The sequence below is a fragment of the Magnolia sinica genome, chromosome 5, assembly GCF_029962835.1.
Source record: "Magnolia sinica isolate HGM2019 chromosome 5, MsV1, whole genome shotgun sequence".
Classification (NCBI taxonomy): domain Eukaryota; kingdom Viridiplantae; phylum Streptophyta; class Magnoliopsida; order Magnoliales; family Magnoliaceae; genus Magnolia; species Magnolia sinica.
This window is the reverse complement of record NC_080577.1, coordinates 26,127,075-26,142,151: the sequence shown is the minus strand read 5'-3', so window position 1 is coordinate 26,142,151 and position 15,077 is coordinate 26,127,075. Positions and strand designations below refer to the sequence as shown.

The 15,077-nt window shown below is 42.5% G+C and overlaps 1 non-coding gene across 1 annotated transcript; it reads left to right on the top strand.

Moving 5' to 3' along the window:
• The first annotated feature begins 9,576 nt into the window (after positions 1-9,576).
• Positions 9,577-9,680, top strand: LOC131247516 (small nucleolar RNA R71). Its single transcript, XR_009171802.1, has one exon. It is a non-coding gene; the product is annotated as a small nucleolar RNA R71 (small nucleolar RNA).
• Positions 9,681-15,077: the final 5,397 nt, after the last annotated feature.

The following is a 15,077-nucleotide window of genomic DNA, read 5'->3' as shown; positions in this document are numbered from 1 at the left end:
ATTTCCAATCTGCACACCTAAGTTAACAACTCCCCCTTAAAAATCTGGCGGAGAAGCCACAAAGAAAAGAAGAAAAACATAACGCTACAAACAAACCCGAAACCGCAATCACACCAACGGCCACTACCTTTTGAAGCGCTTTCTGAAAGCTCCTAAGCCCATTTTATAGAGAAACAAGAGGCCTCTCACCACCTGAGAGAGAGCCTCGATGGAAGGGAAAAGGGCGGAATCTTGCTTCCCGCTACCTAAATTGGCCATGCCATCCGCGGGTTCATTACCTTCTCTACAAATATGTTGAAACTAGACATTACAGGAGGAACTAAGAATCCTAATTCTGTCAAGCCAATACTTCCATTTTCAACCCGGGCGAGCACTGCCTGATAGGAAACTGACCACCAAAAATGAGTCGGATTCAACAATGATATTCTTAAGGCCGTGATAGATGTAATGGACAAGGCCATCGTGACCGCACGAATCTCAGCCCTGGTGTTAGAAGCGAGGTCGTAGCCAGTGTAAAACCCAAATAGAAAATTCCCATCCTCAGCCCTGCACACTCCCCCTCCTCTAGCCACTCCCGGGTTACCCCGAGACGATCTGTCCACATTGAGTTTAAGCCACCCACTTGGAGTCTTCTTCCAACGCACCACATGGGACTCTTCGTGATGGGGTTGCATTTCAATCCCCAAAGAAATCAGAACCCTACTGTGGTTGCTTGCATGAGATCCCAGAGAGGCCCGGCTGCTGATAACTCTTCTTAACCAACCGAAAATGCGCGATATCAGGATCCCCGTACTCACCAAGACCCCGTCAAATCTGGAGGCATTCCTGTATTTCTATAGCTCCCACAATATGAAGCACGACAATTGGTTCTTAAAGGGACGGTTGGGTCCATAAGCTGTACGCGAACCCCATCAATGGGAAAGCCACTCGCCTACTATAAGACTGCGAACCATATGAACGCTGTGTAGCCGGGCAAAGTGGGACTAGATGAACCTCACCTTAGCACTGTGCAAGAAGACATGGTCAGCGGTTTCCACCATGGGCCTCTGCCTACCGGACTCCTCACAACAGCGGCACCTTGAGGCCATCTGCACCCCTCGGGATTGAACGACCGCATCTACCGCAACCGCCCCTCTGAGGATCCCCCACACAAGAGTGGACAACTTCGGGGGAATCATTACATTCCAGATTTTTCTGCCCCAAAACGTCTGGGGAGTGCGGGCACAACAGATCTCCCACGCCGATGAAACTGAAAACTTTCTAGAAGGATTTGGTGGCCAGAAAGGGGTATCAGCACCATCGGTCACACAATAACCCCCGTGGAAAATAGTGTCTACCTGTTGTTGAGAAAGCACAAAGAATATAGCGGAAGGAGGGAAAGGGCCCATCTTTCCCAAAAAATCCTTTACTCTAAATGCTAGGAAAGCGGAGGGAATAGTGGTTGTCATCCTATCTTGCAAAGGGCCCATCCTGAACCAGTTGTCTTTGCAAAGGCTTAAATCACCTTCACCAATCTGCCATTGGGTAGTAGCCTTGATGGAGGGGAGAAGCGCTCTAATTCTCTTCCATAATGGTGAGACCATAGGCGTAAGGTTAGGCTGACCATCGCGTTCTAGATCTTGACTGTACCTATTCCGCATGAACGAAGCCTACAGTCCATTTTCCGCTATGTTCGAAACTGTCCATGCCATCTTGAGGCAAAACGCGGTCATGAAATCCTGAAGCCGCCTAATCCCCAGCCCCCCTTCGCTCTTGGGTAGAGCAATGAACCGCCAACTCCACTAATGGAGTTTTTTCCTGCCATCCGCCCAACCCCAAAGAAAATATGCAAAACGACTCTCTAAAATTTTGAGAACGCCAAGTGGGACATGTGAAACAGCCAGTGTATGGACTAGTATGCTAGATAAAACGTGGCTCACCAGCGTGGCCTGTTCATCAGGGAACATGTCATTGATGTGTGTCGTTTCAAGGGAATCAGAGGGATTAAGGCGAGAAAGATGGTCAGCCACTACGTTCTCTACTCCCTTTTTCTCTTGACGTTCTCAGCCGAATGATCCCCTTAGAATTGAATGCCTTTCTCTTTCTTCTCCTCTCTCCTTTATAGAAGACCCCAAGGGCGGTGGCTTGAGTCCATGCATCCTTCAGTCGGAAGCCTTCTTTCCCCAGCATGAAATTTTTCACAATTTGTTTACGCAGCTACGCAGACAGTCGGTGCAGTATCTTTGGAAACCGACTTGCGTTAATTCATCTTTCAGCCAAAGAAAACCAATCTAAGACGTTCAGCCTTCTTGGCATCAGTCAGAACTTCCTTGGAGAGGTTTTGAATGGCCAGGATCGTCGGACCGATCCTGGCCATGTCTACAAAATAGCCCGCAGCGTCCGGCCTCGGACGCGCTATCACAGAGTGCATAACTGATTACGCTGCGATGTCGGTGGGGCCCACTATAGCTGACGTTTGAGAGATCTACGCCGTCCATCGAATTTAACTCGAAAAACCCATCAGGAATGGACGGTTCTTGAATGATTTCGGTGTGGTCCATAGGCTTTTTCACTCTGCCATCTGACCCGCATTTAGACGATTGGAAATCGTTTTCTCAATGCCTTCTGGGATTCTGCCACCTAGGCGATGGTTACAGGGCCCTTTGGAGTCCACTGGATGGTCCAGATCGGACTGATCAATGCAGAGGGTGGCCCACAACATTCCTCCGCAAGCTCTGTTGCGAAACAGAGCTTACGGTCCGCTGTTTTGATGATCGGTGGGCCCCAGGAAGACGTTCCATAGAAAATCCATGCCGTCCATTAGAATCAGAACAAAAAACTATTCAGAGATGACTGGTTTTGGATCTGCGTTGACGTGGCCCACGAAATCTGTAAAGCCACCATCCATTACACGTTTGAAGTTGCATCCATGTGTATACACATGCATGGGTCCCAGAAAACACCTGGTGTATGGTCTATTTTTCCTCCCAAGCATAATGGACGGACCCGATTGTCCATATACTGGACGGTATGGGCCCACTCCGTGGTTCAGCGGACGCTCGTCCGTTTCTCTGGCGGAAAAAAAGAAATCTGTTTTGGTTTTTAGAAAGGGACGGGTCAGCACAATGGCTGACCGGTTCTTTGACCAGTGCACGTCCGATGCATGTGTACCCTATGTACACGCATTGTACGTATGGGGTCCATCATGATGTACTCAAGCAATCTGCTCCATCCATCCGTTTTGTCAGCTCATTTAACGAGTTGAACCCAAGATTTAGGCATATCTAGATATCAGGTGGGCCCTAAATCAGAGTTGTATGGGCTGATCTGTCCGTTGGGCCACTTCCAGAGGGATCCAATGGCTGAAATTTGACGTGTACGGTTAGTTTTTGGTCCTCGAGCCATGTATAAAGTTTTGAGCCGAACAGATGATGGAAACCCAGTGATCTTGCATTCTGGCTGACTTTCAGGCCACTTGAGCTTCAGTTTCTTGATTTTCGCAGATCCCTGGCGTGTAATTCCATCGACCTTGGTCCCCTGGAGTCCGTCCCTTGCCTTTAGTGTCATCAGAGCGTTAAATCCATGCTTTAAGCTCCCTTTTCAGTCCATGCTCGTAAATACACTCTGCATCACAAACATGATTAAAGTGGGCCATTAAACGGTATCATGTTCGTAAATCCAAGCAATAACTGGGGTCTAATATGCAATATTTGACCCTCAACACAACCCTCAACCAGCATTTTGCTAGTCCCAAGCAAAGTATGCGAAAGATAAGTTGAGAATTATGAGACAATTCTTGTGAAACCGAGTGATATTTTGAAAAATGATTCAGATACGAAAAATCTAAGATTCATGAATGTTGGGCATAATTCTCTCCTAGACTCAAGCACACGGTAAACTTCATAATTAAGTTCAAAGTATTAGTCCATCAATTAGAACAATTCTAAACATTGAATTCCATGGATGTATAGTCTAATCTCGACTTATCAACATTAATATTCACTTCTCTATTTAAGGATATCATTGGTAACCAGTAAGAGAATTCATGATAACCAAGACTTGCCTCACACATCATCTTTTCATTCTTTTAATTTTTCATTTTTTTTTTCATTAAAAGTAACGCCAAGAAGGGGAATCAAATCCTCACTTATAGGGAGCAAACCTATGGTAAAGACTTCACACCCAACTCTTTTTCAAATATCATCTATAGGGAATCGAATCCTCACTTATAGGGAGCAAACCTATGGTAAAGACTGTTCGTCCAATCCATTCAATTTTCTCAGGTTGGTTCCTTTCATGGTTAGTGATTACCAAGTTAATCCTTCAATATCGAACTAAACCCTTAATGTGCAAGCGAGATGTGTTTTGTGAAATCATGACTCAACCACTATTTAACCTCTAACCATGGATTAATAGTTCAAACTTCACTGTGAAATATAACAGGTGGCTGAATCCCGAATTCATAAATTACCAACAGTCTGTATCTTGTAATTTTAAAATCACAATTATCCTTCAAAATCACTTCAAATTCACAAGAAATTCCATAAAAATTTAAAAATATTCACAATTTTTTTGCTCAAGACCAAGAAAACATTGATTAGGTAATCTAATCTCCACCCCTAACTAAAAATCTACATTGTCCTCAACGTAAAAGATATGTTCGCAATGTACATGAGACAATGAAAGTAAATAAGAGTGATAGAAAAATTGTACCTGAACGAAGAATTCAAGAAGTTTTTACACAAGGATCTCAGCATGAAAACAAGTCAGCACAAGAGAGAAACCAATAAAAGAAAACTATCCTAAAACAATGTATAAAGTGAATAAACCTAGAACAACATAAAGTAAACTACCCTAGTCCTATGATAATAGGAAACCTACCTATACCTCCATCAGACTAGGAGGTCAATCCTGGTAAACAGGATCAGTCAGAGGTATGGACATGTCCTCTGAATCAAATTTCTCGACAAATGGCTTTAAGCGATGTCCATTTACTTTAAACTCCTTGCCATTATCCAGATCTCTTATCTCAACGGCCCCATGAGGATACGCAGTGACCACAATGTAAGGGCCAGTCCAACGAGATCGAAGCTTACCTGGAAAGAGATGTAACCGAGAATTATATAAAAGGACTTTCTGACCAGGTGTGAATGATTTCTGTAGAATACGTTGGTCATGAAACGCCTTTATTCTGTCCTTATAAATTCTCGAGTTCTCGTATGCATCATTCCGGATTTCTTCGAGTTCATTCAATTGCAGTTTGCGTAGCGAACCACTGTTGTCTAGATTGAAATTCAGATTTTTGATTGCCTAGTAGGCTCTATGTTCCAACTCTATAGGCAAGTAGCATGCCTTCTCATAGATAAGTCTAAAGGGAGATATTCCAATAGGGGTCTTAAATGTAGTACGGTAAGCCTACAAGTCATCAGTCAATCGGATTAACCAATCCTTACGGTCAGAGTTAACCGTCTTTTCCAATATGTGTTTAATTTTCTTATTTGGAAATCTCAGCCTGCCCACTTGTCTGTGGGTGGTATGGGGTGCTCATCATATGAGAGATATTGTATTTCTTTATTAAACTCTATGGCCTATTACAAAAGTGTGAGCCCCCATCACTAATGATGGCTCGAGGCATTCCGAATCGGGAAAGGATGTTCACTTTTAGGAATTTAATGACTGTACGATGGTCATTATTCTGACACGGAATCACTTCGACCTATTTAGTGACATAGTCTATGGCGAGCAAAATATATAGATTTCCAAAAGATTGGGGGAATGGTCTTATGAAATCGATGCCCTAGCAATCAAATGCCTCTATGATAAGAATGAGATTCAATGGTATCATATTTTGACGGGACAACGCTCCCAATTTCTAACAACGCTTACAAGCTTTGCAAAACTCATGAGTGTCCTTGAACATAGTGGGCCAGTAAAAGCCACACTACAGAATCTTGATCGTGGTCTTTTTAGAAGAAAAGTGACCACCACATGCCTGTGAGTGATAGAAGGAGATGACACTCTGATGCTCATCATCTGGCACACATCTCCTTAAGATTTGGTCTGGGCAATATTTAAACAAATATGGATCGTCCCAAAAAAAAACTATGCACCTCAGTGAAAAATTTCTTCTTATCTTACGTAGTCCAATGTGTCGGTATGAAACCTGTAGCAAGATAATTAGCAATATCAGCGAACCAAGGGGAATGGGAGACTCTGAACAGTTGTTCATTAGGGAACATATCATTGATATGGGTCACCTCAAGGGAATCAGAGGTATTAAGGCGAGAAAGGTAATCAGCAACTACGTTCTCTACTCCCTTTTTATTTTTAATTTTTAAATCAAATTCTTAGAGTAGAAGGATCCATCGTATCAAACGGGGCTTAGAATCATTCTTAGAAAGAAGATACTTAAGTGCCGCATGATCTGTGTAGATAATGATCTTGGATCCGATCAGGTAGAACCTAAATTTATCCAAAGCGAACACTACGGCTAGGAGTTCCTTTTCCGTAGTCGAGTAGTTCACTTTGGTAGAATTTAAAGTTCTACTTGCGTAATGAATGACGTAGGGCCTCTTATATTTTCTCTGGCCTAGAACCGGCCCAAGAGCATAATTAGAAGTGTCGCACATAAGCTCAAAAGGAAGGCTCCAATCGGGTGGCTGCATGATGGGTGCAGTGGTTAACATGCCCTTAAGCTTGGTGAAAGCTTCCTGGCATGACTCAGTCCACTCATATGGTGCATCCTTTTGAAGTAGATTACATAAAGGGCGAGAGATGAGACTAAAGTCCTTTATGAATCTTCTGTAAAATCCAGTGTGTCTTAAGAAGGATCGCACGTGCCGTATGTTCTTAGGTGGAGGTAGGTTAGAGATAAGATCAATTTTTGTCTTATCCACCTCGATTCCTTTGGATGAGATAATATATACAAGAACAATCCCTTATGAACCATAAAATGACACTTCTCCCAATTAAGTACCAAGTTCTTTTCTTCACATCTTTTCAGCATACATTTAAGACTCTCTAAGCACTCGCTGAAAGATTAACTGAAAATAGAGAAATCGTCCATGAAGACCTCTAAGTATTTTCCCACCATGTCAGAAAAGATACTCATTATACATCGCTGAAAGGTGGCAGGGGCATTACATAATCCGAATGGCATCCTTCGTAGGCAAAGGTGCCGTAGGGACATGTAAATGTGGTATTTTTCTGATCCTCAGGGGCGATTTCAATCTGATTGTAGCCCGAATACCCGTCAAGGAAACAATAATAGGAATGACCAGCTAGCCTTTCTAAGATTTGATCAATGAAGGGCAAAGGAAAGTGGTCTTTCCTCATGACGGTATTCAGCTTCCTATAGTCAATGCACATTCTCCAACCAGTAGTAACTCTAGTTGGCACGAGTTTATTATTGGCATTGGCTACGATGGTAATCCCGGACTTCTTAGGACCTACCTGAGTTGGACTCACCCATTGACTATCGGATATGGGGTATATGATACCCACATCTAATAGTTTAAGAACCTTGGCCTTAACCACTTCTCTCATGTTTGGATTTAGTCTACGTTGTGATTGCCGAGCGATTTTCGCATTATCCTCAAGATAAATGCGGTGAGTACAAATTGAGGGGTTGATTCCCTTGAGGTCCGCTATCGTCTATCCAAGAGCTCCCTTATACTCAATGAGAGTGGATATAAGCATACTCTCCTGTTCTTTCTCCAGGTGGGCAGAGATCACCACCGGGTATGTCTCATCTTGACCTAAATAGACATATTTCAAATCAGAAGGTAAAGGTTTTAGGTCAAGCTTTGGTAGCTTGAGGTTAGACAGTAGAGGCACTACATCGGTTTGGGGCAACTCTTCAAATTGTGGCCTCCACCGGTTAACTTCAAGTACCGTTGGAAGTATCAAGCAAGGCACACGTCTTCCTAATCATGTCATAATCAAAATCATGGGAGTGGGCTAGGCACGTCTCAGAGGGTGAGATAAGGTTCGAGGTGTCGTATCTTCCACTAAAGAGCCAATCATGTTAATGTCGTGGAAATCGTCATCATCCTCTAAGTTTCGGCCGTTATTAAAAAGATGTTTGACTCAATGTCATATTCCCAAAAGACATAGTCATGACACCATTCCCGTAATTAATAATTGCGTTTGAAGTGGCAAGGAATGGGCGACCAGAATGACGGGAATATGAGTGCTCATGTTATTGATGGGTTCTGTGTCCGGGATGATAAAATCTATAGGGTAGTAAAATCTATCAATTTGGACCAACACATCCTCAATTATCCCTCTTAGTACATGAACAGAGTGATCGGCAAGTTGTAGTGTGGTTAGGGTGGGTTTTAATTCACCCAAACCTAATCAGTTTGTACACCGAGTAGGGAATCAAATTGACGCCGCTCCTAAGTCAAAAAGTGCATGATCAATTTGATGGTCCTCGATTACACATGATATGGTTGGGCTACCAGGATCTTTGAATTTCGTGGCACGTCTTACTTTAGGATGGCACTCACTTTCTTGGTCAAGAAGATCTTCTTTTGAATATTCTCTCGTTTGGTCGTGCATAAGTCTTTCAGGAATTTGGCATATGAAGGTATCTGTTTTACGACATCAAGTAGAGGAATGTTGACTTTCACTTGTTTCAACACCTTTAGGATATCCTGAGAGTTAGAGAGAGGTTTTGGTGCGACCAACCGTTGGGGAAATGGAGCAACTGGCTTTTCTAAAAGTTCTGGTTCTAATTTTTATGGGGCCTCAGTAGATCCATTATTGTTGTCCTCTTCTGGTTCTTGAGGCTTTTCGGGCCTAACCGGAAGGGTTTTATCAATGATCTTCCCACTCCTAAGAGTGGTGATGGATTTAGTGTGCCTCATTTGATTTGAAGAGCTGGGATCACTTATCTCGTATTGCGGTTTAAGATTGGGGAGCGGTTGTGCAGGAAGCATCCCCTTTTCTATAACCGTCATATGTGAATCCATCTTTTGCATAAAGTCTCTCATTACATGGGTCAGCTCTTGCATGGAATTTTGAACTGGTTCTTCTTGAGGTTTCCCCTGATTTGGATTTTGATTGAAGAAACTTTGAGGGGTAGCAGTTTGTCCATTTCTCCAACTAAAGTTTGGATGATTTTTCTAACCAGGATTATACGTATTAGAGATTGGTCCATTGAAAGGTCTTTGATAATTATTTACGGCATTGGATTGCTCATTCAACACTTCTCGAAAGACGGGTATTGTAGGACAATTTTCGGTTGTATGAATGTTGCAATCACAGATGCTGCAAACAATTTCATTAACCTTATCCTTCTTTCCTTCCATGGCCTCAACTTTCCTTATGAGCGTAGTCACTTTACACTTGAGATCATCCTTTTCTTTCAAGAGATACAATCCACGTTTCTCCTTTAATTGAGTCGGCCTAGACGTGGTGTTCGACTTTTGGTAATAGTCCCATGATTGTGTTTTTTCAACAAGACTATCGAGGTAATCCCATACCTCGTCAACATTTTTATTAATGAATTCTCCATTATACATTGTCTCGACCATTTGGCGCATGGAAGATGTCAGTCCATCGTAGAAAAAATTTGTAATGCGCCACGTTTCAAAGCCGTGTTGTGGACATGAACTGACCAAATCCTTGAACCTTTCCCAACATTAAAATGTTTCATCCTCCTTTTGGATGAAGTTCATGATTACTTTTCTGAGGGTAATCGTTTTATGATGTGGGAAAAATTTCTTTATGAATTCCCTCTGCATGTCATTCCATGTGCCAATGGATCTAGGACACAGTGAATGTAACCACGTCTTAGCCTTCTCTTTTAAAGAAAAAGGAAAGAGTCTCAGCCTGACTGTGTCCTCAGACACATTTTGAAAATATAAAGTGGCTCTGATCTCATCAAACTCTTTCAAATGTAGATATGGTTCTTTGGATTCAAGCCCATGGAACTTAGGAAGGAGTTGGATAACCCCTGGCTTGATGTCCATATGTCCTGTATTTTCAGAAAAAATCATGCATGAGGGCGTACTCACCCCTGCTGGTTGTAAATAATCTCGTAAAGTACGTGGCAGGGGTGCTTGATACATCTCATTCTCATCCTGAATGTCCTCCACCCTAGGTTGGGGTAGAAGAGGTTGGTTTTCAGCCATCACTTCAATTAACTCAGGGGATTTCGAGTGGTGTCTAGTCCTGCGATGGATAGTCAACCCCTCAACTAATCCTCCTTCAGTCAAGAGACGTCGAGTGTTGTCACGGGCCCACTTGGGCATGAAACACTCGCAGCCCTCAATCAAATTCGAAGCCTAATCCTAAGAAAGGAAAACAAAGTTAGAAAGAAAGAGAGGGTTGGAGAGAAGTTACCAAATTGGAGTCCCTAAGTTAAAAACCTGCAAAAGAAAATAAAACCAGTCAGTTTCTAAAGAGAAGGTCTAGAATTAGAAAATCCTTAAAAAGAAAGATAGAAGTAAACTAGTTTCTAAAAGAAGAAAGTCCTAAATTAGAAAGTAAATTACTAAAAGAGAACTAAAAAATAGAAAGTAGAGAGAAAGCTTACCGAATTAGAAATTTCTACCTTAAAAGCCTACACAATAGGAAAGTTAGTTTCTAAACAAAAATTCTACAAGTAGAAAATTTCTAAAAATAAATTAGGAAACAAAGTTAGATTCTAAAAGAGTTAAAATTAGAAAGTTACTAAAAATAAAAATAGAAAGTTAATTTCTAAAAGGGAAAGAAATAACCTAGTTTCTAAAAATAAACTATTTTCTAAAAATAAACTATTTCCTACAAATAGGAGAATACTACAATTAGAAAATTTCTAAAATTTAAACCCTAATTTTAAATGTAGAAAAATAGAGAAATTATGAAGGAATTACCAATTTAAAAACTTATGTCAGGATCCTACAAAACAGGAAAATAAGTTAGTTTTAGAAATCAAATAAAAACCTAAAACTAAAGTTAGTCAAATTCTAATCTTAAACTAATTCTAAACCTAATTAATTTCAAAGAATCGCAACTGTCAGTCCCCGGCAACGGTGCCAAAAACTTGTTCACTCCCCAAGTATAGGGTTGTGATGTAGTAATAAACTCGGTGAGACCGAGGTCGAATCCCAAGGGACTGATACCTGTACGTTATCTGAAACTAAGTAGAACTAGAATTAGACTAAGATGTAATCTAAATCAAATATAAATTGATGAATAATGGTGAAATACTAATCTAAAACTTAAGGAATTCAGAGGAAGGAAACTAGGGATTCAGAGGATCCACTTGTAGAGATCAGGGAGATCTTATGCCTGCATCAAGAATCATGGAAATCAAACTGAACTTACTTGATCTAGTCTTCACGAGATGAAAGGTATATGAATTAGAATGGATTCCATCATCAAACCATGCCCAGGAGACAAAGCAAACAACAAAATTAAACTAATTACCAACCAATCAACAATGCATGAAAGTTAGGAAGGATACCGTCATCCGACCATGCCCATGAGACGATGGTGAACAACAGGGCTTCCTGACGTCATAAACATCAAAAGGAGGAAGAAATACTCAAAACCATCGCAGATCTATTGTAATTTCAGTCACAACAAACCATTGAAAAAAACTGAAAGTATTCCTTTTAATTGAACTAAAATCAACATCAGTCAGTCTAAACAAGAGGCACAAGCAAAGTCTCTCCCATCAGACTACAAGCTTTACCTCTTAGCCCTAGCTAAGAGGTTTAGCCTAGCATGGTCATGCTAAAACCAAGGAAAAATATAAAAAATTGATAAATAAAAACAAACATCGCTGTCTTTTTCTTCTACGTGCAAGCCAGCCTCTCTGCGTGGAATCCTCCCTCCAATTCCCAAGCTCCCCTTTCCTTAAGCTCTGCCGTCCTTTTCTCTTGGTCCAGCTCTCCTAGGACGTTTTTTATAGCTGCTAGGGGCGGTGGAGAGGCTGTCACAACAGCTACACACGCGCAGCGAAAGCTTTTTCGCAGCAAACTTCGGTGCCTTCAAACTTACCACTTTTCTCTCTCAATCTCTAAAGAAACACCGTCTCTTAGGACGTTTTTGAGTGATCTACATGATGGATGGTTCAGATCTGCCATATGATCAAATATGGTGGGTCACAACCGCCCGGAACTCTGGATTTCGCGAACGTGCGTAAGCCTACGCATGTCCTTCGCTGATGTGATCGGTGGGCTCCACAGAGGTGTTTTCGAGAAAATCCATCCCGTCTATTAGATTGCCCTCGAAATTTCCGTCAGAAACGGATGGTTTTTAATGTCCATTGACTCAGAATAGAGAAGAAATCATTCAAAAATCAATTTGAACATTGCAGGGCAGTCCACTTATGGCCTTTATATCGCGCACGTGTGCTTGCATGGGTACAAAAATTCAGCATAGGTTTGAATTATTCATGGCCCTCTACACGATGGACGGCTTGGATCATACGTAAGATTACTCTGTGGGGCCCACTAGCGTCCGCAAAACGGACGCCGTCCATCCATTACACAGCGCCAAAACGGCAATTGCCATTTTGGGAAGAAGACGCGGGTCAGCGCCTGCTGACCTGCCATACTCGGTTTGGTGCACGGCGGCACGTGTGTACATTATGTACACACGTTGTACATACGGGGCCCACTGTAATGTTTTTGCAAAATCCAATCCATTCATTCAATGAATCTCCCTGTTTAAGGCATTGAGACCAGATTTGAGGTAGTTCTAGATATCAGGTGGGCCTAAAATCAACGGTTTATGGGCTGATCTGTCAGTTGGGGCACTTCCATAGTAATCCGAGGGCTGAAATTTGATATGTACGGTTAATTTATGGCCCTCAGGCCATCTATGAAGTTTTGAGCCAATCAGATGGTGGGAACTATGTGATCTTGCATTCTTCACCAATTTCGGGCCTCTTTAACGTGAATGACTTGATTTTCTCAGATCCCTGGCATGTAAATTCTTCAGTCTTGGTTCTCTAGAGTGCGTCCCTTGCTCTGGTAACTTCAGAGTGTCAAATCCACGCTTTTAGTGCTATTTTTCAGTCCACGCTCCTGATTACATCCTGCAATAAAAACACAATTAAAATATGACATTAAGCATTATCATGTACATAAAATCATGCAATAACTGGGGTCTGATATGTAATATTTGACCCTCAACATGGCCCTACCCGCCATAGAGAGAAACCGTGCTTTCCAACCTTTAATACGCCCATCCACCCTGTCCACTAATCTCTGAAAAGAGTATTTCTTCCTTCTACCCACCAAAATTGAGACCCCTAAATATATCATGCTCTCCACCGGATTGATTGACCCTAATTCCCTTTGGATAGTCGCAAACCTGGAAGCCGCCATGTTTTCTGGGTGCATGAATGGAAGTTCACCTTTTGACCTGAGACCTGCTGATAAAGGTCAAGGAAATGCTTAGCCGCATGGATAGAATGGAGGCCTCCATTTAGGAAAAGAAGCATATCATCAGCAAAAAGGAGATGGGACACAGTCACACTTCCTCTCCTTCCTCTGAATGGAAGATAGGAGCTTGCATTCACCAGTTTTTTGAACCCTCTCCCAAGCACCTCAGAGGCCAGGATAAACAGACTATGGGACAGCGGATCACCTTGCCGAAGCCCGCGAGTGAATTTAAAGAAGCCACCCACCTCCCCATTTACGAGAACCGAGAACCAACAGTTGCTCCAACAATGCTCCACAAGCTGGATCCACGGGGCTGAGAAGCCAAAACGACTTAACACTCTTTTAAAAAAAAGCTAATCTACTCTGTCGTATGCCTTTTCCATGTCAAGCTTGATAACAATGTCCTCACTTCTAACTTTTCTGTTTATCTCCCTAAGCATTTCTTGTGAAAGAGCGATGTTTTCTGAGATTGAACGACCTTGGACAAAAGCTCTCTGCTCAGGAGCAATCAAAGAGGGAAGCAACTTGCTCAACCAGTTGGCAATGACTTTGGTGAAGATCTTGTATATCACATTGCATAGGCTGATGGGTCTATAATCAGCAAAGCACTTTGGAGCATCCTTCTTAGGAATGAGAGTAAAGAGGGAGGATGTGAAGGCCCTCGACAAGGAGACACCTTCAAAGAAAGAAATAACTGCAGTCAGAAGGTCATGACCCACAATCTCCCAACATCTTGAGAAGAAAGCACCTGAAAAACTGTCCAGTCCAGCTGCGCTTTCCCCAAGAATGGACATAACCACCTGCTGAACCTCCTGGATTAACGGTTGACTCAGCAGAAGGATGTTATCCTCTTCTGTAACTAATGGTGGGATGACCTCTAAGACATCTACCCCCTGTTCGACCGCCTCTGCAGAGAACTGGGAGTGGTAAAATCTGACTGCTTCCTCTTTGATTTCTTCCTGCGACACCACAGTCTGCCCTGACTCGAGTCGAATGGACGAGATGACTGATTTTCGGGCTCTCTCCATTGTAGACGCATGGAAGAAACCCGTGTTTCTGTCACCCTCTTCAAGCCAGTTATTCCTAGCTTTCTGTTTCCAGAAAGTCTCTTCTATAAGTTCTAACTTGGAGGGTGACGCCTTGGTTTCTAGTAGGTTGTTATGGAGAGAGCTCTCAACTGCCCTTGTGGTTTCTCGTAGCTGAATTTGATCCTCCAAGTCAGTTAACGTCTTCTCTGCCTATTGGATAGCGCTGAATATGTTGCAAAATTCTGACTTGTTCCAGCTTCTTAGCCTATCCTTGACAGCCTTCATTTTGACTAAAATATTTCTCATGGGGTTGTGTAGCCGAGTACCAAGCTTCTTTCACCAATGGAAGGAACGCATCATGCAGGGTCCACATTCGTTGAAATCTGAATGGTTTCGAACCTACAAATTGCTGTCTAGGAAAAGCCAACAATAGGGGCACATGATCAGAGTTGTAGCGAGGGAGGTGATGTACCTGGAATGAGGGAAAGGCATTGCTCCACGCAGAGTTCATCAGCACCCGATCAAGTCTAGCCCCACACTCTTGCTGGAATAGCCTGGTTATTTGACCACATGAACCTACTACCCAAGAAGCCAGCATCCATAAGGCCTGCATTGTTGATGGCGTCCAAAAAATCTCTCGAACTGTCGCTTTCAAAACTTCCCCTGCTACGACACTCAGCAGCTT